This window comes from Leucoraja erinacea, chromosome 1 (genome assembly GCF_028641065.1).
Source record: "Leucoraja erinacea ecotype New England chromosome 1, Leri_hhj_1, whole genome shotgun sequence".
NCBI lineage: Eukaryota > Metazoa > Chordata > Chondrichthyes > Rajiformes > Rajidae > Leucoraja > Leucoraja erinaceus.
The window spans coordinates 30996807-31022367 of NC_073377.1; the positions used below are offsets into that span (position 1 = coordinate 30996807).

A 25561-nucleotide genomic window follows, 5' to 3' on the forward strand; every position below is an offset into this window, starting at 1 on the left:
ACAAGCATATCTGCACCCCCACATATTGCTCTATTTACAACAGTGACAAAGTCAAGTGTTACTCAGTTGCTCAGATAATACACGTGAGTATGTGTTCAGGAGGACTTCAATGTCACGGGCACCATCGAAGTGGAGATGTCTGAACATAATCCACTTTTGCTACCAATACTGGCTGCAGAGTGCACCTCTGTTGATGAGTTCTTACAAGTTGACTGCATACACTCAGGAAGAAGCGACATTGCTCCAAGAATCTACAATCGACCAAAGCAATAACGCTAAGTGACACAAACTACGCAAAGGACACATCACAAGGTCAAATATTCACAGAGTCTTGACGAGGATGAGGATTTTCCAAAAGAGTGATCAAGCCGACCTTGGCACCAGTTAGCTTGTAAGTGTGTCATGGGCTACGATAAGCCAAGTGAATACTTACCTGCAGCCAGAAAAAATGATTTTCTCATCTCGGAAGTCTTTTAGGACCGAGATGAGAAAATCATTTTTTACACAGAGAGTGGTGAATCTCTGGAATTCTCTGCCACAGAAGGTAGTTGAGGCCAGTTCATTGGCTACATTTAAGAGGGAGTTAGATGTGGCCCTTGTGGCTAAAGTGATCAGGATGTATGGAGAGAAGGCAGGGATGGGATACTGAGTTGGATGATCAGCCATGATCATATCGAATGGTGGTGCAGGCTCAAAGGGCCAAATGGCCTACTCCTGCATCTATTTTCTATGTTTCTATGTTTCTAAACCCTTAATAATCTTATATGTTTCAATACGATTTCCTCTCATCCTTCTAAACTCCTGATTATACAAGCCCAGCCGTTCCATTCTCTTAGTGTATGACAGTCCCGCCATCCCGGGAATTAACCTTGTAAACCTACGCTGCACTCCCTCAATAGCAAGAATGTCCTTCCTCAAATTAGGGGACCTAAACTGCACACAATACTATCATGATTCCGGTACCTTAAAACTCTGCAAAGTATGAGTGTAAATAAGCAAGTAATACGTCGTGATAAAAGATCTATTCATGAAGACTTGAGGGGGGGTGGATTTCCATATTTTTAATACGAACATCTCTCCCCTCTCCTCCTCCCCTCCCCTCCCCACTCCCTCCTTCACCTCTCTCTCCCTCTCCTTTCCCCTACCCACAGTAACTCCCTCCCTCCATAACACCTCTCCCCTTCCTACCCCCTCCTCTACCTCCATCCCCCTCCCCACTCTCCCTACTCACCTCCCCCACTTTTCCCTCCCTCATCTTCCTCTATCCCTCTGCTCCCCCACTGTTCACTTCCCCCTATCTCACCCCCTCCACACTGAAAATCGTGATGTTTTTTAAATTAAATTCTCAATGAAAATCGTGTTTTCTCTTTAAAATATCCTAAACACAATGTTAGGTTAATGAAAACAGAAGAATTTGATTAAAACAGATTTTCTTTTAGAATAAAGTCAATGTCAAATCGCGATTTTTAATGTAAATGAAATTTAGGATCCCATTGTGACGTCATTGTGATGTCGAAGGCAGCTGATGGGCAGGGCAGATGGAAAAGTGTTTTGAAAGGGGTTTAAAATGTCAATAACTTTTAAAATATAACACCAATCTGAACAAAACTTGCCACTGCACATTGCAGGACAATGGGTCTTACTCACCATTGTAGCGCTATCGTGCACCGTTTGGCGGAGTTTCCGGAACTGACGCACACACATGCATGCATACAAACATACAGACAAGATGAGAATTTTAGTAATATACTAGACCAAGTGCAGACCCGTTGGGTCTGTTCCCCCAACTACCCCCCCCCCCCCCCCCCCGCACTCACGCTAATTACCACCCTTGATATTATTTTCATATTATTAATTTGCTCCTTTTAGCCCAAAAACAACCTATCTACGGATGCATAGCCCTAGTCACAGTAAAACCGAGGGAGGGGGGGGGGGTTAAGAGAGTGAGCGCAGAGAGAGAAGGGGCAGAGACAGAGACAGAGAGAGGGGCAAGAGGAAGAGGGGGGGTGGAGAGGAGGAGAAGAGGGAGGGTGGTGAGGGGGGAAAGGTGGGGGAGGAGGGGAGGAGAGAGAGAGGGTGAGTGAGGGGGGGAGAGAGAGGGGGTACTGTGAGGGGGGTGAGGGGGGGGAGAGGCGGGGAGCGGGGAGGGTGGAGGGAAGAGGGGTAGGGGGTTTAGGGGAGGAGGGAGAGAGAGGGGGAGGGGGAGGAGAGAGCGGGAGGAGAGGGGGGGAGGAGATGGGGGGAGGATAGGGGGGAGACAGAGGGTTGGGGGAGCAGAGGGGGGAGGGGGGGAGAGAAGGGGGGGAGAGAAGGGGGGAGAGAGAGAGAAGTGGGGGGGGAAAGAGGAGAAAGAGGGAGAGAAAGAGGGGAAAGAGGGGGAGCGAGAGCGTGTGCTGAGAAGGGAGGGGGAGAGGTGGGGGGAGCAGGGAGGGGAAGGGAGGGTGGAGGGAAGGGGATAGGGGAGGAATGGTGGGGGAGTGGATGAAGGGGAGGGGGGAGAGAAAAAGAGGGGGGGGGGGGGGGGGGGGGGGGGGGGGGGGGAAAGGGGGGGGGGAGGGGGGGGTGGGGGGGGCGTGGGGGGGAGAGGGGGGGGGGGGGGGGGGGGGGAAGGGGGGGAGGGGGGGGGGGAGGGGGGGGAAGGGGGGAGAGGAGAGGGGGGGGGAGGAGAGGGGGGGGGGAGGGGGAGGATAGGAGAGAGGAGAGGAGAGAGGAGAGGAGAGGGAGAGGGGGGAGGAGAGGAGAAAAATAGGGGAGAGGGAGAGGAAGGGGGGTGAGGAGGGGAAGTGGGGGAAGAGGGGGAGAGGAGAGGGGGGTGAGAGGGGGAAGAGGGAGAGGGGGGAGAGGGGAGGGGGGAGAGGAGAGGGAGGAGAGGGGGAGGGAGCAGAGGAGAAGGGGGAGGAGATGGGGTGGGAGGAGAGGGGGAGTAGAGGAGAGGGGGGGGGGAAGGGAGGGGGAGAGAGGGGGGGAGAGGGGGGGGGGGGGAGGAGAGGAGAGGAGAGTGGGAGAGGAGAGGGGGAGAGTGGGAGAGGAGGAGGGAGGGAGGAGGAGGGGGGGGGGGGGAGAGGAGAGGGGGGGAGAGGAGATGGGGTGGGATGACAGGGGGAGGAGAGGGGGGAGAGGAGGGGTGAGGTGGGGAGAGGAGAGGAGGGAGAGAGTAGAGGTGGAGAGGGGAGGGGGGAGAGGGAGAGGGGGGGAGAGGAGAGGGGGGGGGAGAGGAGGGGGGGAGAGAAGTGGGGGGGAGAGGAGAGGGGGGGGAGAGGAGAGAGGGGGGGGGAGAACCTAAAGAACTTTTTAGAACCAGAAAAGACACATTCTGCAAGCATTGTAGAACCAAAAGACACTTTTTGCAAACATTTTAGAACCAATAAACACTTTTTGCAAACATTTTAGAACCAATAGACACATTCTGCAAGCGTTTTAGAACCACTAAGGACACTTACATTTGAGTTAACATGTGTTCAGTGTTATTCACAGCTCAGAGAAACGTGACCTTCTGCCTTCCTCCAGCTTGCAGACACTGATTGAGGCACACCACTTCCTGGTTTTATAGTCCTCCCCCCTGCCGCCAGCAGGGGCAGCAGAGAGAATGGGGAATTTTGTAAAATCATTAATATCTCTGTCATTTTTCATCGACGGGAAAAATCCTCGGCACACATACGGCGGAGGGGGGCTCATGAGCAAGGTGGGCAAAAATTACGGCCGTAGGTGGCGGCGTTCTCTCCGAAATCGCAGCACAGTTGGCCAAAACCGGTCAAGAACAGACTTTTAGTAATATAGATAGATTCTTCTACTTTGGCTTCCAACATTTCAACTTTGTCGGTCAGTTTGTTTATTTCGTTCTGTTTTTGGATGCATCTTGTGCAATTACAGGTCTCTTGACAGCTACATTTGTACACATAAGCATGATCTACAGGAAAAGCTTGCAAACGCGTGTTGTCTGGTCCATTGTCAACATGTTGGTCAACATTGGTTTGCGTAGCTGTCACCGACTTTCTCCTTTTTATTTGAAGGTTTATCTTCTCTGCAAGGGAGTGCACGTTGGGACCTTGGGGAGTTCAGTAACAAATAAACAAGATTCAGGACCAGGTCTGGATTGAGCATTGTTGGCTTAGTGCTCATGCGCCTGTTGACTTTGGAGTCAGGCTGCTAATTCTTGCCTTTCTCATCCTTTCGGTTGACCAGTTTGGTCCGACGCAATGAGGGGCTGCTCCATCCCTCCTCTCTGTCGGAAATGGGTAGGGTTTGAAGGGAGGTGGGCAGAAACAGTTGCAAATTTACAGTTGTGGCTGTCACACACATTCTGCATCCATTTACTAAGGTGATACGTGCTGTTCCCACAGACCAAAATTGCACAAATGCGCATGGCTTTGCCCTGTAACATATAAAACAAAATGAATAACAAAGTCAATTATAGGTTAATTCTATAGGTTATAGGTTACTTGTCTTAATGACTGCAGGCCTGTCACACTGACCTCTGTAGTCACGAAGACACTCGAAAGGCTTGTGCTTGCCAAGTTGAAAAATATCACAAACTCCCTGCTGGACCCTCTGCAGTTTGCATATCAGGCCAATAGATCTGTGGATGATGCAGTCAACCTGGGCCTGCACTTCATCCTGCAGAACCTAGACTGTCAGGGAACCTATGTGAGGATCCTGTTTGTTGATTTTAGCTCTGCATTCAACACCATTGTGCCAGAGCTACTACACTCCAAACTTTCCGAGTTGACTGTGCCTGAACCCCTCTGTCAGTGGATCACCAACTCCCTGACAGACAGGAAGCAGCATGTGAGGCTGGAAAAGCGCATCTCGGACCCGCAAACACTCAGTATAGGCGCACCGCAGGGCTGCGTACTCTCTCCTCTCCTCTACTCTCTCTACACCAACGACTGCACCTCCACAGACACCTCTGTCAAGCTTCTCAAGTTTGCGGATGACACAACCATGATTGGACTGATCCAGGATGAGTTGGAATCTGCCTACAGACAGGAAGTGTCACAGCTGGCGTCCTGGTGCCATCGCAACAACCTAGAGCTCAATGCTCTTAAGACAGTGGAACTGATTGTAGACTTTAAGGGAGACCACCCTCCCCTCACCCCACTCACCATCAACAACACCACAGTCACATCTGTGGAGACTTTTAAGTTCCTGGGAACCATCATCTCCAAGGATCATAAGTGGGGGGCTACCATCGACTCCGACACAGTCAAAAAGGCACAACAGAGGATGTACTTCCTGCGGCAGATGAGGAAGCACAATCTGCCACAGGCAATGATGGTCCAATTCTACATGGCCATCGTAGAGTCTATTCTCCCTGTGATGTTACATGGAAGCAAAGTGTATTTAAATGGTGGCCGATTGGGAAAGGGGGAGATGCAGCGAGACCTGGATGTCATGGTACACCAGTCATTGAAGGTAGGCATGCAGGTGCAGCAGGCAGTAAAGAAAGCGAATGGTATGTTAGCTTTCATTGCAAAAGGATTTGAGTATAGGAGCAGAGAGGTTCTACTGCAGTTGTACAGGGTCTTGGTGAAACCACACCTGGAGTATTGCATACAGTTTTGGTCTCCAAATCTGAGGAAGGACATTATTGCCATAGAGGGAGTGCAGAGACGGTTCACCAGACTGATTCCTGGGATGTCAGGACTGTCTTCTGAAGAAAGACTGGATAGACTTGGTTTAGACTCTCTAGAATTTAGAAGATTGAGAGGGGATCTTATAGAAACTTACAAAATTCTTAAGGGGTTGGACAGGCTAGATGCAGGAAGATTGTTCCCGATGTTAGGGAAGTCCAGGACGAGGGGGTCACAGCTTAAGGATAAGGGGGAAATCCTTTAAAACCGAGATGAGAAGAACTTTTTTCACACAGAGAGTGGTGAATCTCTGGAACTCTCTGCCACAGAGGGTAGTTGAGGCCAGTTCATTGGCTATATTTAAGAGGGAGTTAGATGTGGCCCTTGTGGCTAAGGGGATCAGGGGGTATGGAGAGAAGGCTGGAACGGGATACTGAGTTGGATGATCAGCCATGATCATATTGAATGGCGGTGCAGGCTCGAAGGGCCGAATGGCCTACTCCTGCACCTAATTTCTATGTTTCTATGTTTCTACATGGTTTAAGGAAGTTTTCTTCTGTCTTTAATTTCAGTTTCACAAAAAAGAGTTATGGAAGCACTGTAAAAAGCAAATTGATGAAGACAAATAAATAAATGAAATTCAACTTTATTTCCACGTCTGTCATCACTTAACCCTTTCAGTGCCGAGTACACCTGTTTAGCTATCTGTCACTTCGTGTACAGCCACACATGCAAGGGGACAGAGTACTCCCCTTCTCCATCATGGTCTGGTTTGGCTCAGCCACCAAGCACGCCACCTGGAGGCTGCAGCAAATCGTCTGATCAGCAGAGAAGATTATTGGCTGCAACCTTCCCCCCATTGATGATTTGCACTGCAACAAATCGTCAACAAAATAGAGAGAGTACAGAGGAGATTTACTAGAATGTTGCCTGGGTTTTAACAACTAAGTTACAGAGATAGGTTGAATAAGTTAGGTCTTTATTCTCTGGAGCGCAGAAGGTTAAGGGGGTCTTGATAGAGGTCTTTAAAATGATGAGAGGGATAGACAGAGTTGATGTGGACAAGCTTTTCCCTTTGAGAATAGGGAAGATTCAAACAAGAGGACATGACTTCAGAATTAAGGGACAGAAGTTTAGGGGTAATATGAGGGGGAACTTCTTTACTCAGAGAGTGGTAGCGGTGTGGAATGAGCTTCCAGTGGAAGTGGTGGAGGCAGGTTCATTGGTATCAATTAAAAATAAATTGGATAGGCATATGGATGAGAAGGGAATGGAGGGTTATGGTATGAGTGCAGGCAGGTGGGACTAAGGGGGAAAAAAAAAATAAAAAAATTGTTCGGCACGGAATTGTAGGGCCGAGATGGCCTGTTTCCGTGCTGTAATTGTTATATGGTTATATGATTATAAGGACCAGGAAGAGAGCGGGCAAGATCATCCCTGACCCCTCTCACCCTGGCCACAAACTCTTTGAATCACTTCCCTCTGGAAGGCAACTCCAGACTGTCAAAGCACAGCCAGACATAAAAACAGTTTTTATCCACGAGTAGTTGCTCTACCCAAAAAACTGTAGCCTCCTTTTGATTTGGTATTTTCTTGGTTCACATGCTTGATCAATGTTGTTTTATCATTAATGTTTTATTATTGTTAATGTTTAGTGTTTTCTGAGTCATTCGTAACTGTCACTGTATGTCATTTTGTTACTTGTGTGTGGAGCACCAAGGCAAATTCCTTGTATGTGAATACTTGGCCAATAAACTTACTTACTTACTTCAAAGGTAGAGAAAAGTGCTGGAGAAACTCAGCGGGTGCGGCAGCATCTATGGAGCGAAGGAAATAGGCAACATTCTTCAGATTAATTCAAATAGGGTTCTGTAAGCATGTCCATTACATACTGGTACAAGTTACAGCGCAAAAGAAAATGGTGCAAGTATATTGAACTAATTTATACAATCACAAGATTATAACAGAAAATTAGAATGTCAAATACTGATTAAAATTATCCAATGTAATGGGAATCAGAAGAGACATGATTAGTCAGGAGACTCATGACTACGTTTTGTACTACACAGCTTTACTTACACATGTACATGCAGAACTCATTCAGAAATAGTCAAGAAATGTGAATACAGCCCATGGACGTGGCCTAGTATAGTAAGAGGTGAAAACCCCACAAATACTTTTAATATTATCTATTGAAAGTTTTTGAAATAATACATTTCATTTTATTCTCCCCACCCCCCTCTAAAACAAAAACAATTAAATATGGTTATTATTCATCGTCGCCATCTCGCTCACTCACCAAAGCGGGCCAGCAAGCGACCAAGGAAAAGCCAATAAAACCAACAAAATCATCGTAGTTTTGTTCAAATTAATCATAAATACGCCTAGTTAATAGTTTTAAAAGCAGTATTTTCTTACCTCGAAGAAGAAAAACTGGAAAATGCGTTTGAAACGCTGTTCAAAACAATTATCGATCGTGATGTATAGACACAGTAGCTCAGCTGGCACGAAAGTTTATCCCGAAATACCCATGACCTGCGCAAACTCATGCATGCGCAGCTGTAATACCGAACTTGCTTATTCAACTGCATGCATTTTAGATGGTGAGTATAATGTATTGATGCTGTAAAATAATGTGTTTCATGCCAACGAAGGGGAATGAATTACAATGCATGCAGACTTTTTTCTTTAAAACTAATCCTTTTCTCACGTTTTATGTATGAAGAGGAATCTTTCCTAGTTCTTGAAAGTCAGTAGGACAATCTTAGCTCCTTTCTTTGGCAGAAAATATAGAATCAGTCTATAAGCCTAACCAGTCTATGAGTATAAACCAATCACCTATGGAATTCCCTGCCTTGATCCAGTCGAGTTTATTTTACAAAAATTGCACCTTTTCTTTATATTATAGAAGTTTTTTTAACTTCCAATGAATTATTTTAAGTGGTGAAACATATCGAGACATTGCTGAACTAATCAAAACTTTGAATCTGTTGACCGTGAAGGTTTATGTTATCTATTGCACTACGATCTTTCATTTTGGGTAAAGCCATGAGCCCATTGTAAAGGAAAAGCAGTGCAGAGAATTTTAATTTCTCTCTATGTTTCAGCTAATTCTCCAATTAATTTAAAAATATCCAAGAATTTGCATATAGGCTCTTCCCACTCCCATTAATAATGTCAGAAAGGCTTTCCTTAAAGTGAAAGCAGTGCTCCAGTGGGAATAAGCTGATTTTCTGAACATTCTCTTTACTTAATCCTTAATTTTATCAAAAGCCACTGCAATATATTGAAAAGTAAAAACATGGAAGATATAATGAACATTTATTTAAAGGGGAAGTACTGAATATGGGTCTAACAGGCTCAAAACTAGATTTAGAAGGATGCATTGTAAGATGCTGCTTGGAAAATACATCAACATGCAATGGATGCCATATAGCCCATTGTAAATTGCATGCAAAACATTGTAAAATATCAGTGAATATGCAGCTATTTGCAAAATGACACACTAGCACAGCAGTACAGCTGCTGCTTCACAGTGCCAGAGACCCGGGTTTGATCCTAACTACGGGTGCTGTCTGTGCAGAGTTTGTACTGTGACTGCATGGGTTACTTCCACATGCTCTGTTTTCCTCCCATATTCTAAAGATGTCAGGATTGCAGGTGAATTGATTTCAGCAAGGCCTTTGAAAAGGTTCTGCATGGTAGGCTGCTCGGGAAGGTTAAATCACATGGGACCTAGGGAATGCTATCTGCCTGGATACAGAATTGGCTTAATGGTTGGAGACAGGGAATAATGATCCTGGAGTACAAGATCGTATAGAGGTATAAAAGCACAATGGGAATGGATAGGGTGAATGCATATGCATAGGATAGGGTGGAAGTTGTGGCGCTGTTGATAGCTGAGGCTCGCCTGCAGTCCGTTTGTTTTTACTTTTTTTGTTGTTTTCTTTTGTCTTGTTTTAGTTAAATTTTAGTTTATTAGGTTGTGTATATGTGTAGGGGGGGCGAAACATGTTTTTTTATCTCTTCCTTCGGGGGAATGCGACTCTTCTTGTCGTATCCCCCTTCTCTGTCTCCATCTGTGCTGAGGCCTAATGGCGGAGCTGGGGGCCTCCAACTGCGACCGACCTCGAGGCTCCGGAGGCAGAGCCAGCCAGGACTTCCAATGCATTCCGGTGGCGACGACCTGAATTCGGGGCTCGGCTGTGGGGCCAGTGGACAACATCGTCGGGAACTCGCAGGTCACAGGTTGGTGAACTGTTTTTCCGGAGCTCCCGCAATTACAGCTGCGTCTGCTGGACTGGAGGGCGGCATCTTCGGCAGCTTCTACCACCCCGGGCCACGGAGCTTGAACCGCCCCGTTCGCGGAGCTCGGTTGAGCCTCGGACTTACTCACCATCATCCGGCGGGGTCACAACAACGGAAGCCTGGATCGCCTCAGTGCAGAGGGAGAACAAGGAGGGAAGAGACAGAGACTTTAAGACTTTTGCCTCCATCACAGTGAGGAGGTGCCTGGTGAACTCACTGTGGTGAATGTTATTTTGTATTTATTGTATGTTTTGTTATTTATTATTATATGTATGACTGCAGGCAACGAAATTTCGTTCAGACCTTTCGGTCTGAATGACAATAAAGGAATCCAATCCAATCCAATCCAATCCACAGTTTATTTTCCAGTGTAGGGAAACCAAGGACAAAAGCATAGAGATTTAAGGTGAGAGGGAAAAAAGGTTTGCAGGTTAATTGGCTTGGTGTCAAAACATGTAAAATAGTCCCTAGTGTGTAGGATAGTATTAATGTGCGGGGATCGCTGGTCAGTGCGGACTCAGTGGTTTCCGTGCTGTATCTCTAAACTAAACTAAACAACCAATATGAGTAACTTTGAGACATCTGTGCACACGAGTTCCAAACTTTATTTCATTTACACAGAGGAGTGCAAGCAGTTTTGGTGTAGAACTGCTGGTATTTCTGAACATGTTTAACCCTGGAATGTTTCTCCTATAGACTGCCATGTCTAATATGGCTTCTATGAAATGTTTGAAATCATTAGAAAATATTATTTTCCATGATGAGCCATTCACTCTTTCCTATGTCAGATTCCTTCCTAGAGGACTGTGAGCATCTGTTCTAGTCACAAGGCATTTCGCTTCAAGCATTGCAGGCCAGCTTTAATTAGTGCTGCAGGAAGTTAAGATTCTGGGGCACCTGCTGATGCATCAAGCCAATTAACACTGCAGTTAGTGCTGGGTGAATGCAGTAATCATAATAATCACGCAGCTCGAAGCTGCACATTAGTTTCCTTGCATGCAACAAATGTGGGTTAATTGCACACCACATTCCTTTCACATAATTTCAGGGAATGTCTAATTTACCCCAATCATTGTCTAGCACGATTTACTGAAGACAAATGCCATGATAATAATCTGCTAAAACTTGCTCTTCAATCTCAGTATATAAAATGTGTTGCTTTATCAGAACAGGATAGTTTAATAGCCTTACTGTAGAATTAGAACACAGAACATAGAACAGTACAGCACGGGGACTGGCCCTTCGGCCCACCATAGTTGTGCCAACCATGATGCCAATCATACACAGGCAGATCTCATCTTCCCATGCATGATTCATATCCCCCTATTTCCTGCACTTCTATATGCCTATAAAAACCACTATCGTATCTGCCTCGCCACCACTCCTGACAATATGTTTCAGGCCCCAACCACTTTCTGTGTAAAAAAATTTGCCCTTCACATCTCCATCAAACTTATCCCTTCTCACCTTATAGCTATGGCCTCTTATATTGGGCATTTATATCCTGGGAAAACGTTTCTGACCCTATCTATGCCAACTATAATTATTTTGTTGGGATCAATATTGGTTAGTGCTATTCTTCTTCAAGATGTTGCCCTGTGATGCTCTCTGAAAACCCGAATGAGTTTGGCAGCTCTTCCAAAAGATCTGCGCCAGTGAAGCTGCTTTCTCTGCCCCACCAGAATGTCAGCCTTTTGACAGGGAATATAACACACAAACTTCCCACTCCTCAACTAAGCCATATATGAAGGGAAAATTCAACCGAACTCAAACCAAGTTGTCCCCAGATGATCACAGTACAGACGTTTTCCAGCTAGACTGTATGCACACACTTGAGGATAGAATTGAATTGAATTCAGCTCTGTAAAAAAAATCCAAACTTCTAATATTCTCAGAAAAGAATCAAAATGTTGCCATGGAGCCCACAAGGTTGGTGCAGCGTTCAATACAGAGATGGATGAGAACACGGTGTACACTGCAAACGGAAAGGTCTGAATACAAATTGTTAAGACAGTTTCAAATTTTTCATTGTGCTTTTCACATGAATTTCAGATGAATGAATTGTTCTGTAATTCGGAGTGAGCAAGTGAGGTATGAGGGATCGGATGACAAGGTTTTCTATTCTTTCTCGGTGAAATGTGTTTCATACATATATTCCTATCTGCAGTTTCTGCTGTTATAACAGAACTGGAAGGACACTTTTCTGATTTGACCGCTGTGCCCTTCTTACTAATACTGTTTACAATACATTTCTGTTATTGTCACTATAGGTTTGTTGCTTTCAGAATAACAGAAAACAGAATAAACCTTCAAGGAAAGGAAAATTTACACTTCTGTGATGTTTTATTCTCATCTCTCTGATTGTGTGCTACATTACCGACCATGAATAACTTTGAGGTGGACTAGCCGTTTTGTTCAGACAAATGTAGCAAATATCAGCACGAATAAATCTGGCATGGTGATTTGATTAATTGACACATAAACTTTCATAGCTTGGTTGAAAGTAAGTTTCCCAAAAAACTTTAACAATATTCTCTGTTCCTGCACTATTGAATTTTCGCAAGATTGTGCGCTTTAATCTAAAGCTGTTTTCCTTGACAGAAGCAAAAACATGTAAAGATAGTGCCACAGTTAATTGCCGCACACGGCTGTGGAGGCCGTCAATTGATATTTTTAAGGAGTAGATTGACAGATTATTGATTAGATCAGCTATGATTGAATGGCAGAGTAGACTTGATGGGCCGAATAGCCTAATTCTGCTCCTAGAACTTATGAACTGAAAAGTAAAAGGTTTTGACCCTTCTCTGTCGATGGATATAAACCCTGGAACAACCTGCCTAAACACATTTGTTATCTTGCAGCAGTTCAGAAAGACAGTCACCATTGTTGCCCCATGGCCAAAGTGGAATTTGTGACAAACATTAGCCTTAACTCTAATGCTTGCATTCTAAAAATGAATAAACATAAGAGGCATTGATCTGCAAAGGAACTTAAGCAATCGCATGGCTTCCTGTGAAACATCTCTCCTTTCCCCAATGAGTATGCCCCCATGAAATGGAAGAAAATCAGAGTTCCTGACCTATTTCAGACCAGAACCGTTGTGGTTGTCACTTCTCAGCTAAGATTCACAGTGGCCCTGCAAATTTACTTCAGTCTTCTGCTTCCATTGATTGTTATATGATAAAATTGCATTATGAGCGGCAGAATTTCGGCCTTACAGTGCCAGAGACCCGGGTTCAATCCTGACTACGGGTGCTGTCTATATGGAGTTTTTATGTTTTCCCTGTGATCGCGTGGGTTTTCTCTGGGTTCCCCCATTTCTTCCCACACTCCAAAGGCATGCAGGTTTGGAGGTTATTTGGCTTTGGTAAAATCGTAAGTTGTGAATTGTAAAATCATAAATCTTCAAGTCCACGCCAACCATCACTCATCCCGTACACTAGCACTATCCTAGAGCATAGGATAATGCTAGTGTACAGGGTGATTGATGGTCGGCGTACACTTGGTGGGATGAAGGGCCTGTTTCTGCACTGTATGTCTTTAAAGTCACTAAATATATAGTGTCACAGAGTTAGTATACCATGAACAATACTCCTGTGTTTAAAGAGTCATAGCTAAGGAAGGAATTCAATAGCTAATTGAAGGAATATTTAGGCGAACTATATACATTTTCAACTCCGCCTCTGATTATGGACACCCCAAGCCAGTGCTGGTCCCAAGCCCGGACATAGGAGGGTTGGGCGTAGGGCTAGCACCCCTACCCTGTAAAATGCAAAACCCACAACGGAAACAGCAAGCATAAACTATACCAGCATGAGAGATAGAATGTATGTATGACAGGCTCAGGACAAAGCCTCCGGGACGCTTGTGCCCCAAAAAAGAGTAACATCTACTCTGCCAAAAACTTCTAACTGCTATATAAATTTTCACTGTTGGAAATGACACAAAATGTATGAGATAGAACAAAGATATGCCGGAGGTCATATTGATCTTTATGTTTTATATTGGTTTCATTTAATAGTGTTTATAAATGATGACAGGGACAGTGGTGCTAACATAGAATACAAGAACCAGTATTTTTGACTCTAAAAATGCTGACCATTTTTCAATAATTTCATCTGGTAACTCAAGAGAAACGTATTTTGTTTCCCAATTTGTTCTTGTCTATTGAGAATGCATTAATTCCTGTTGAGATCTACTTTCAGCTGTCAAACATTTAATTAGCCAATCTCCATATTCCAATGTCAGGATATACCTTATTTAGAATTTACAGCACACAGAAACAAACAATTTGGCTCCTTCAGTCCATACTTGCATTTCACAAGTCAAACATTTACCAATATTACAGTATTTGATCAAGAATTATTACACCTCAGCTAAAGTTGTCACCATCGGATTTATGTTTACAAATTCCATCAATAATCACGAGAAGTCCTGACAATGCACAGTGGTGCAGCAGTAGGTTGCTGTCTTACAGCACCAGCGATCTGGGTTCAATCCTGACAACGTGTGCTGTCTGTAGGGAGTTTATACGTTTTTGCTGTGACTGCATGGGTTTTATCCAGGTTCTTTGGTTTCCTCCCGCATTCCAAAGACGTACAGGTTTGTAGGTTAATTGGCTTTTGTAAATTGGCCCTAGAGTGTAGCATAGAACTAGTGTGTGGGGTGATTGTTGGTCAGCATGGACTCAATGGGCCGACGTGCCTGTTTCTACGCTGTATCTCTAAAATAAAGTCAGGCACAACTATCTGTAGTAAAAAAGAATGTGTACTTCCACAGGTCCAAATGTTTCCAAATATACAGAACCAAACCCAGAAGAAAATGAGAAAACTCATCAACACTAGCTCTCTGAGATGAGCACAAAATTGGAAGGGCCAGTCACCGTTCCTTTTTTGGTCTTGCAAATTATTTTCCTCTTAATCAATAGAGTATAGCTTGCTTCCTAATTTTCCAATATGAATTGTGAAATAATGCTACATTTTAATCCAAATGTGTAGTGAAATATCTAATATGAAAAATGTTCAGAAAAATTAGAAGTGACAAGGCAAATTCTTAAATATTATTCCTCAACAAACAAATCATTTTTTAGGCTAAAGGAATATTAAATCATTATTAGCAACTTCTGACACTGAAACACAACTTACATGAAACATTCATACTTGCTCCAAGTACTAATACTAATATATAACCCCAAATTGTTATATTTAAAAATAGTATTCAAAATTTATATATGGTTGCTTAAGAGAATTAGAAAGGGTTATAAGCCATGTTTATGCATGAGTTTTGACGTTCAATTCTGAAACATTAAGGTGACATAAAGTTTTCCACATTATGTATGCATTGAGGCATATTGCCCTGCCTTCCATTAGTGCACATGCCCAATTATTGTAGAATTCAGCAATTAAATGTGGAAACCCTTCCTCACACTTGGTTCCATTATATTACATACATATTAAATATTGTTAGTATTGGTTTACTATTGTCACTTTTACCGAGATTCAGTGAAAAAAAGGCAGCATAGTGACTCAGGTGGTAGAGCTGCTACTCACAGCGCCAGAGACCTGGGTTCAATCCTGACCTCGTATGTTGCCTGTGTAGAGTTTGCACATTCTCCCTGTGAGTGCGTGGGTTTCCACTGGGTGTTCATGTTTCCTCCCACATCCCAAAGACATGTGGGTTTATAGTTTAATTGTCCTCTGTAAATTGTCCTTGGCATGTAGGGAATGGATGAGATAGACGACAGCATGGAAATAGTGATTGGGTCATCGATGATGGCCATGGATTCAATGGGCTGAAGGTTTCCATGCTATATCTGTAAATTAAACCTGTTTCTATTCAGGTAAACCAATCTAAATGTAAGTACATTAGTCAAAGTTAAAGTCAAAGTCAAAGTATTCTTTATTGTCATTATTGTCATTCAGACCTTGCAGTCATACATATAATAAAATAACAAAACACACAATAAACACAAATTTAACATCCACCACACTGAGTTCACCAGACACCTCCTCACTGTATTGGAAGGCAAAATTAGGGAGTGGTTAAGAGAAATAAACCGAGTACAGGTAATATTGTGCAGTAAGTTGTATTTGCTTTGCATGCTCTCATTGGGCTATCTATACCAACAATCTATTTATTTTGTAATACATTCTATGTTAAGTGAATCATGGGCCCTAAATTCATCTCTGGAACATCTAGACAATAAGGATTCCTGCATTAGACACCATTTTGGACAGGCAGCATCTCTGGAGAGAAGGAATGGGTAACGTTTTGGGTCGAGACCCTTCTTCAGACACCATTTTATTGACAATAGTTCTGCATTCAACACCATAATCCCATCCAAACTCATCTCCAAACTCCTGGACCTTGGAATCAGCAGCCCCTTCTATCATTAGATCACAAATTTTCTAACCAACAGACTACAACCAGCGAGGATAGGTGACAACACCTCCTCCACAATAATTCTCAACACTGATGCTGCCAAGGATGTGACCCAAGTCTCCTACTATGCTCTTTATACACTCATGACTGTATGGCCAAGTTAGGCTCTAATTCCATCTTTCAGATTACATCACTGCGATGGACCAGATCATGAGCAATGATGAGACAGAATACAGGAAGGAGATAGAGAACTAAGTAAGATGGTGTCAGGACAGAAATCTCTCCCTCAATGTCAGCAATATGAAGGAGCTAGTTATTGACTTCAGAAAGTAATTTAGAATACATGCTACAAACAGCATCAATGGGGAAATAGTTGAGAGCTATTTCTCTGCTATTTACTGTGGTCTTGGACAGAGCAGTTTTAGCATTCCCTACCATTGGAAAGATGCAATGGTGACCTACCCTCATGATTTTATAAATCTCTAAAAGGTCATTCATCAGCCTCCTTCGCTCCAGGGTAAATATTCTCAGCGTATCCAATGTCTCCTTAGTACACAAGTCCTCTGGTCCATGCAACATGCTTCTGAACCTCTTCGACCACCTCTTTAGATTAAATCAAATCCCCCCTGTAGTGTGGTAACCAGAACACCACACAATACTCCAACAGTTGTTTAAAGAAATAAGCTTTGCATATGAAGTTTTATCGAACCCAGAGAAGCGAGAACTTTACGATCATTATGGTGAACAAGGTCTACGAGAGAGTGGTGGTGGAGGAAGTGGAATGGACGATACTTTCTCACATATCTTTGGTGGGGGCCTCTTTGGGTTCATGGGTGGTCAAGGTAGAAACCGCAACAGTAGACGAAGGGGCGAGGATATGGTGCATCCCCTAAAGGTTTCTTTAGAAGATTTGTACAATGCAAAGACGACTAAACTACAGCTGAGCAAAAAAGTGCTTTGTAATTCGTGTAGTGGTCAGGGTGGAAAGCCAGGAGCTGTTCAAAAGTGCAGTGCTTGCCGAGGATGAGGTGTGAGGATCATGATCAGACAGTTGGCACCAAGGATGGTTCAGCAGATGCAATCTGTGTGCTCCAATTGTAATGGAGAAGGTGAGGTTATCAATGAGAAGGATTGGTGCAAGAAATGCGAGGGGAAGAAGGTGATAAAGGAAGTGAAGATTTTAGAAGTCCATATAGATAAAGGGATGAAACATGGACAGCGTATTACGTTTAGTGGAGAAGCAGACCAGTCTCCTGGCGTGGAGCCTGGGGACATCATCCTCGTTCTGCAGGAAAAGGAACACAAGGTGTTTCAGAGAGAGGGGAATGATTTGCACATGACCCACACGATTGGTCTTGTTGAAACACTCTGTGGTTTTCAGTTCACATTCCAACATTTGGATGGACGGCAAATTGATGTGAAGTATCCCCCAGGGAAAGTTGAACCAGGTTGTGTTTACATTGTTAAGGGTAAAGGAATACTGCAGTATCGTAACCCCTTTGAGGGCAGTGAAGGCCAAGTCACTGGATGGATTTAAGAGTGTTAGATCGAGCTCTAGGGGCTAGTGGAGTCAAGGGACATGGGGAGAAGGCAGGCATGGGTTATTGATAGGGGACGATCAGCCATGATCACAATGAATGGCGGTGCTGGCTCGAAGGGCTGAATGGCCTCCTCCTGCACCTATTTTCTATGTTCCTATGTTTCTAGAACCAGCTTTTTGCACATCTGTAACATGGCATCCCAACTTTTGTATTCAGTGCCATGGTCAGTGAAGGCAAATGTGTTAAATACCTTCTTTGCCATCCTGTCACCCCTTGTCCCGTCAATAAATTATGCACTTGGTCTCCCTGTACAACAATATAGATTACCACACTGATCGTTAAGGGACTTCATCTTTGCCTAGCTATTCTTTTGTTCTTACTATACTGACAGAATCTTTTAAGATTCTCCTTTACCTTATACATCAGGGATATTTCACATTCACTTCTTGCCCTCCTAATTCCCTTCTTAAGTATACTCCTATATCCCTTGTACATCCAACATAGTCATACACAATTACAGTAGTTGTAATGATATTTCACATGTAATGGCATGTTGGCCTTCAAAACGAGAGGAGTTGAGAAAAGGAGCAAAGAGGTCATTCTGCAGTTGTACAGGACCCTGGTGAGACCACACCTTGGGTATTGTGTGCAGTTTCGGTCTCCTAATTTGACGAAAGACATTCTTGCTATTGAGGGATTTCAGTTTAGGTTCACCAGGTTAATTCCCAGGATCGTCATATGAAAGAATGGAGCAGCTGGGCTTGTATTCATTGGAATGTAAAGGATGAGAGGGAATCTTATAGAAACATTTAAAATTATTAAGGGATTGGATATGCTAGATGCAGGAAACATGTTCCCGATGTGGGGGGGGGGGGGGGGGGGGGGGGGGGGGGGGGGGGGGTTAGGGTTAGGGTTAGGGGGTGGATGGGGGAGAATAATATATGGGGATAAGGCAGACTGATTGGTGGATGATCAGTTATGATCACATTCAGCTCGAAGGTCTACTCCTGCACCTATTGTCTATGTATCTGTGATGTGCTTTCAAGTTGAAGGAAGTTTCATGAAATTGAAAACTGATAAGTGAGCTGTATTTCAAGTTACATAACTTCAAAAGTTCCCACAAACATTCTTTTTGTTGAAACAAGCTAATCACTCATAGAAATAGAAATTAAGTGCAGGATATTCGCCCCTTCGAGCCAGCACCGGCATTCATTGTGATCATAGCTGATCGTCCCCAATCAATAACCCGTGCCTGCCTTCTCTCCATATCCCTTGATTCCACTAGTCCCTAGAGCTCTATCTAACTCTCTCTTAAATCCATTCAGTAATTTGTCCACCACTGCCCTCTGTGGCAGGGAATTCAACAAATTCACAACTCTGGGTGAAAACATTTTTTCTCACCTCAGTCTGAAATGGCCTCTCCTTTATTCTAAGACTGCGGCCCCTGGTTATGGACTCACCCAACATTGGGAACATTTTTCCTGCATCTAGCTTGTCCAGTCCTTTTATAATTTTATATGTTTCTATAAGATATCCCCTCATCCTTCTAAGCTCCAGTGAATACAAGCCTAGTCTTTTTAATCTTGCCTCATATGACAGTCCCGCCATCCCAAGGATCAATCTCGTGAACTTAGGTTGCACTGCCTCAATCACAAGGATAACCATATAACCATATAACAATTACAGCATGGAAACAGGCCATCTCGACCCTTCTAGTCCGTGCAGAACACATAATCTCCCCTAGTCCCATATACCTGCGCTCAGACCATAACCCTCCATTCCCTTCCCATCCATATAACTATCCAATTTATTTTTAAATGATAAAAACGAACTTGTCTCCACCACCTTCACTGGAAGCTCATTCCACACAGCTAACACTCTCTGAGTAAAGAAGTTCCCCCTCATGTTACCCCTAAACTTCAGTCCCTTAATTCGCAAGTCATGTCCCCTTGTTTGAATCTTCCCTACTCTCAGTGGGAAAAGCTTTTCCACGTCAACTCTGTCTATCCCTCTCATCATTATAAAAAACCTCTATCAAGTCCCCCCTTAACCTTCTGCGCTCCAAAGAATAAAGACCTAACTTGTTCAACCTTTCTCTGTAACTTAGTTGCTGAAACCCAGGCAACATTCTAGTAAATCTCCTCTGTACTCTCTCTATTTTGTTGACTAACCTTCCTTAAATTAGGAGACCAAAACCGTACACAATACTTCAGATATGGTCTTACCAGAGCCTTATAAAACTGCAGAAGAACCTCTTTACTCCTATACTGAAATCCTCTTGTTATGAAGGCCAACATTACATTAGCTTTCTTCACGGCCTGCTGTACCTGCACACCAACTTTCAGTGACTGGTGTACAAGGACACCCAGGTCTCGCTGCACCTCCCCCTTACCTAACCTAACCCCATTGAGATAATAATCTGCCCCCTTGTTTTTGCCGCCAAAGTGGATAACCTCACATTTATCTATATTGTAGCTACATCTGCCACGCATCTGCCCACTCACTCAACCTGTACTGGTCACCCTGCAACCTCCGAACATCCTCTTCACAGTTCACACTGCCAACCAGTTTTGTGTTATCTGAAAACCTGCTAGTGTTGCTCCTAGTTTCCTCTTCCAAATCATTAATATATATGATAAACAGTTGCGGCCCCAACACCGAACCTTGCGGCACTCCACTCGCCACTGCCTGCCATTCTGAAAAGGACCCGTTCACTCCTACTCTTTGCTTCCTGTCTGCCAACCAATTTTATATCCATGTCAACACCCTACCCCCAATACCATGTGCTCTAATTTTAGTCACCAGGCTCCCATGCGGGACCTTATCAAAGGCGTTCTGAAAGTCTAGATACACTACATCCTTTGGCTCCCCTTCATCCATTTTACTTGTCACATCCTCAAAAAGTTCCAGAAGATTAGTCAAGCATGATTTCCCTTTCATAAATCCATGTTGACTTGGACTAATCCTTTTACTGCTATCCAAATGCCCCATTATTACCTCTTTAATAATTGACTCCAGCATCTTTCCCACCACCGAAGTCAGGCTAACTGATCTGTAATTTCCCGTTTTCTCTCTCTCGCTCCTTTCTTGAAAAGTGGGATAACATTAGCTATCCTCCAATTCACAGGAACTGATCCTGAATCTATTGAACATTGGAAAATGATCACCAATGCATCCACTATTTCTAGAGCCACCTCCCTGGGATGCAGACCATCCAGCCCAGGGGATTTTACTTCAGAGTCACATGAGTGACTACGTGAAGAACCCCGCCAGGACGCATGCGTGTCATATCGCTACACCCATTGCGAAACGTCAGACGCGGTGGAAGGATGTTTCCCCGCGGCGGCAGTTTAAAAGCCGCTAATTGCAGGTAAGCGTTTACTCTGCGGTATTTTATTCCCATTTCCAACTACAGGTAGGAAAATGGAGAAAACAAAGAAGACAAGGGCTGCGACAAAGCTAGTGAGGGAGGGAATACAAGCGCTCAAAATTAATGCAGGTCACTTTGACAGACCTATGAGACTATCAATCCAAGCCAAAACGTAACTAATATAGTGGATAGACAACATTTGGCTTTGTTCAAACCCAATCATTGTCAGTAACCCTTCCATGGTACTACAATCTGATGCCAGTGCACCTGGGTGGGGAGCCACCAATACCATCACCAACTGTGGAGGGAGATGGACTGCACAGGAGGCATATTTCTTACTCACACTGGGCATAAACTACTTGGAAATGTTGGGTGCATTCCATGGCCTAAAGTCATATTGTACTGGGTCATATCACCAGCATGTTCGACTACAAATAGACAATACCACCGTGGTAGCATACATTAACCACATGGGTGGAAACAAATCGATATCATGTGACAATCTGGCTAACTCAATTTGGCAATGGTGCATCCAAAGAGATATTTGGATATCAGCCACTTACCTACCAGGGAGACTAAATTTAGTGGCAGACACCAGGTCTCGCAAATGTAATGAAAACACCGAATAGATGTTGAACAAAATAGTATTTGCTGATATTACAGCAAAATATGGAACACCAGATATCGATCTATTCGCATCCAGACTAAACAACCAGATACCAAACTATGTTTCATGGGAACCAGACCCTGGGGCAGCAGCGACAGATGCATTTTCACTGCATTGGGGGAAATTGTTCATTTACGCATTCCCACCTTTCTGCCTCATCAGTCGGGTATTAAGGAAAATACAACAAGACTCTGCGTCTGGTATTTTGGTAGTACCCGATTGGCCTACACAACCATGGTTCCCAGTGGTACAAAACATGGTGTTAGAACCATGTATTACCATCCCAAATAGACCATACTTATTGCTCCATCCCATAACAGGGGATAGCCACCCATGCCATAAATATTTGAACCTATTAATTTGTAGTTTAAAAACACCACTTCCACAACTGGGACTAATGGACCGAACAGCGAACATGATCTCGGCGGCCCAAAGACAATCAACTAAAAAACAGTATCTGGTCTACATCAGGAAGTGGGAAATGTACTGCCATAAAAACAACATCACCAACAGAAACATGAACATCCCGTCTGTTCTGGAATATCTGGCAGGCCTCCACTATGATGAGGGGCTCAGTTACAGTGCCATCAATAGCACCAGAAGTGCCCTGTCGACTTACCTATGGCAAGGGACAGAGCGTTACTCTGTAGGGACACACCCACTGGTAACAAAGCTCATGAGGGGAATTTTTAATACTAATCCCCCAAAAACCAGGTACTCCCAAATTTGGGATGTAAGCATTGTCCTGAAAACGCTCAGAAACTGATCTCCAGCATCAGCTCTGTCTCTACACAGACTGACTTTAAAAACAGTCATGTTAATGGCATTAGTCATGACACAGAGGGTACAGTCACTGCATAAACTCAGACTGGACAACATGACTTCCTCACCTGACAATATTACGTTCCACATCTACGAGCTAGTAAAGCAGAACAGACAGGGATCAGCAGGCCTCAATATACTATTTAGGTCATACTCTACAGATGACCGTCTCTGTATAGTTAGACACCTGTCATTATACATAGAGAAAACTAAAATCCTAAGAGGCAATGAGAAAGGACTTCTGATCAGCCACAAGCAACCTCACAAAAGAGTGACGGTCCAGACCATCTCGAGATGGCTGAAACAGATGCTTACACAGGCTGGGGTGGATACTAACATTTTTAAATCTCATTCCACCAGGGCTGCAGCTACATCGGCAGCAATACAATTGGATGTGCCCATGGACCAAGTCCTCGAAGGAGCAGGATGGTCAGGGGAACGAACATTCCAATTATTTTACAATAAACCAGTAATGACACCTGGAACATTTGCAGAAAAAAATTTAAGTTCTGTAAATTAATTCAAACCCATAAAAGGGTCATAATTTGTGTTAATAAATTTTATGATTTCAATATCGAATTCATGTCCAAATTATGTTAACACTATTCCTCCATTATCATCCTTCAGTCCCATTAGTCTACCCAATACTATTTCTCACCTGATGAAAATTTATTTCAGTTCCTCTATCCCCTTAGATCCTCTGTCTTCCAGTACATCTGGGAGATTGTTTGTGTAAAATGGAATGCCATGTTATACAAATGTCCTTAAGACACATAGTAGGGTTTACAATTAGAATCACTTTGCTTGTTTGCTTAACTGAGGTAATCTTTCCAATTTGTTTAATTTAAATAGCTTCTGTTATCATTTCCAAATAAACTCTTAAGAACTGAACTTATGAAACTGACAGTAATGACTATAAAGAATATTATGAACTTCAGAACTCTCAATATCAACATAGAAGAAAGGCCATGGTTAAACTTGAGTAATTACATGCTCTCTTTCTTTCTTGCCCAGCTTCAACACTACATTAGTAGTTCCCTTGATATTCTCATGGCATACTAAGGTTACAAACCAGATCAACTTCAGGGTAACTTAAGGCCAGCTATCTGAAATGTATACCTTTTTGGTTCTGTTCACAAAAATATAGTTAGCCATTCTTTCTGAGTGGAGATGAATCAGCTTTGTAATATTAGATTAGATTAGATTAGATTAGATTCGTTTATTGTCATTCAGACCTTTCGGTCTGAACGAAATTCTGTTTCCCTGCAGTCATACATATAATTAAAAAAATGACAAAAACACACAATCAACACAAATTTAACATCCACCACAGTGAGTTCACCAAACACCTCCTCACTGTGGTGGAAGGCAAAATCTTAAAGTCTCTGGCTCTTCCCTCTTTGTTCTCCCTCTGCGCCGAGGCGACAGTTCAAACTCTGCGGGTGGTCGCTGCCTCGCCACAGTTCAGAGGCCGAGTCAGGTCTGCCGCCGCTGCCGCTGCCGCCGCCTGCAGCCTCGGTGCCGAGTCAGGTCGCCGCTACTGCCGCTGCTGCCGCTGCTGCCGCTGCTGCCTCGGTGCCGAGCCAGGTCTCCGCCGCTGCTGCCTGCCGCCGCCGCCGCCGTCGCCACGTTGCCGAGTCGGGTCTCCGCCGCTGCTGCCGCCGCCGCCGCCGCCGCCGCCGCCGCCACAGCCTCGGTGCAGGGTCAGGTCTCCGCTGCTGCCGCTGCTGCCGCCGCCGCCACAGCCACAGCCTCGGTGCCGGGTCTCCGCTGCTGCTGCCGCTGCTGCCGCCACCGCTACAGCTTCGGTGCCGAGTCCGGTCTCCGCCGCTGCTGCCGCCGCTACAGCTCCGTTGCCGCCAGCTCCGCCATTAGGCCTCGGCGCAGACGGACACGGGGGATACGACCGAAGAAAAAGTCGCATCCCCCGAAGGAAGAGGCCAAAGCATGTTTCTCCCACCCCACCCACATACATACACAACTTAATAAAACAAAATTAACTAAAACATGGCAAAGAACAAAACGAAAGAAAAGAAAAAAAAAAAACAGACGGACTGCAGGTGGGCCGCAGCTGTTAAGCCAGTGCCGCAATATTACAAGGAGAATGAAGCTGACAGCTTTGGCGAATGGTTCGAATATCGAACAAAGTCTGGAATGGCCATAACCATAGTAGCATGGCAGATAATTCAAAACAGAAAAAATCAAAACATTGCAGGAAATCTATCTATCTCTATACTTGTAAAACTCTGATCTTGGATGTGTATTTATTTGTGTGTGCGTTTGTGTGTAATCACATCTTCGTGAAAAAACGACGCGGTTCCATATTCCGATAGACATTTTTCCCCTGGAGTTCAAATCGCCTTATCTGAAAATGTCGCTTTATTTCTTGAGTTATTAATGAAAATGTTCAAAAATCTGACAAAACTGAATTTAAAAACAACAGTCTTTCGCTGATGATGTCACAATGGGTCTGCGTGCCTTCTTCCTCGCACTGCAAGTGACATCACCCTCCCACTTGGTTTAGTACATAACTAAAACTCTGATCTTGTTATCTTCCGGTTTGGCAGTCTTTCTATTTGCACAAAATCGGTTTGCGACGGTGCTACAATTTTTCGCCAGCTCACTCACCGTTCTCCGTTGCAGCGAGTGTGCCATGTTTCATTCCGATCGGTTGAATGTTGTAAAGGTTAGCGAGGTTTTTAAAAATCTTAAAAACCGTGCGTGCACAGATCGATCTCTTCTCCTGGCAGTCAGCGCCACATGGATTATCTCTTCCCCTCTCATTCCCCGGGACAGTCCACCCCTTCCTGCTCCATTGCGTCTTTACTGGAGCTGGGGTTGGCCGGCGGCGGTTTCCAAACGGAATTTTGGAGGGACCCAAAGCAGCCCTGCCCCAAGCAGC

At 44.1% G+C, this 25561-nt stretch overlaps 1 pseudogene; it reads left to right on the forward strand.

Annotated features, from left to right (window-relative positions):
• The first annotated feature begins 9735 nt into the window (after positions 1-9735).
• LOC129697055 (dnaJ homolog subfamily A member 2-like) lies at positions 9736-23721 on the forward strand (annotated as a pseudogene).
• Positions 23722-25561: the final 1840 nt, after the last annotated feature.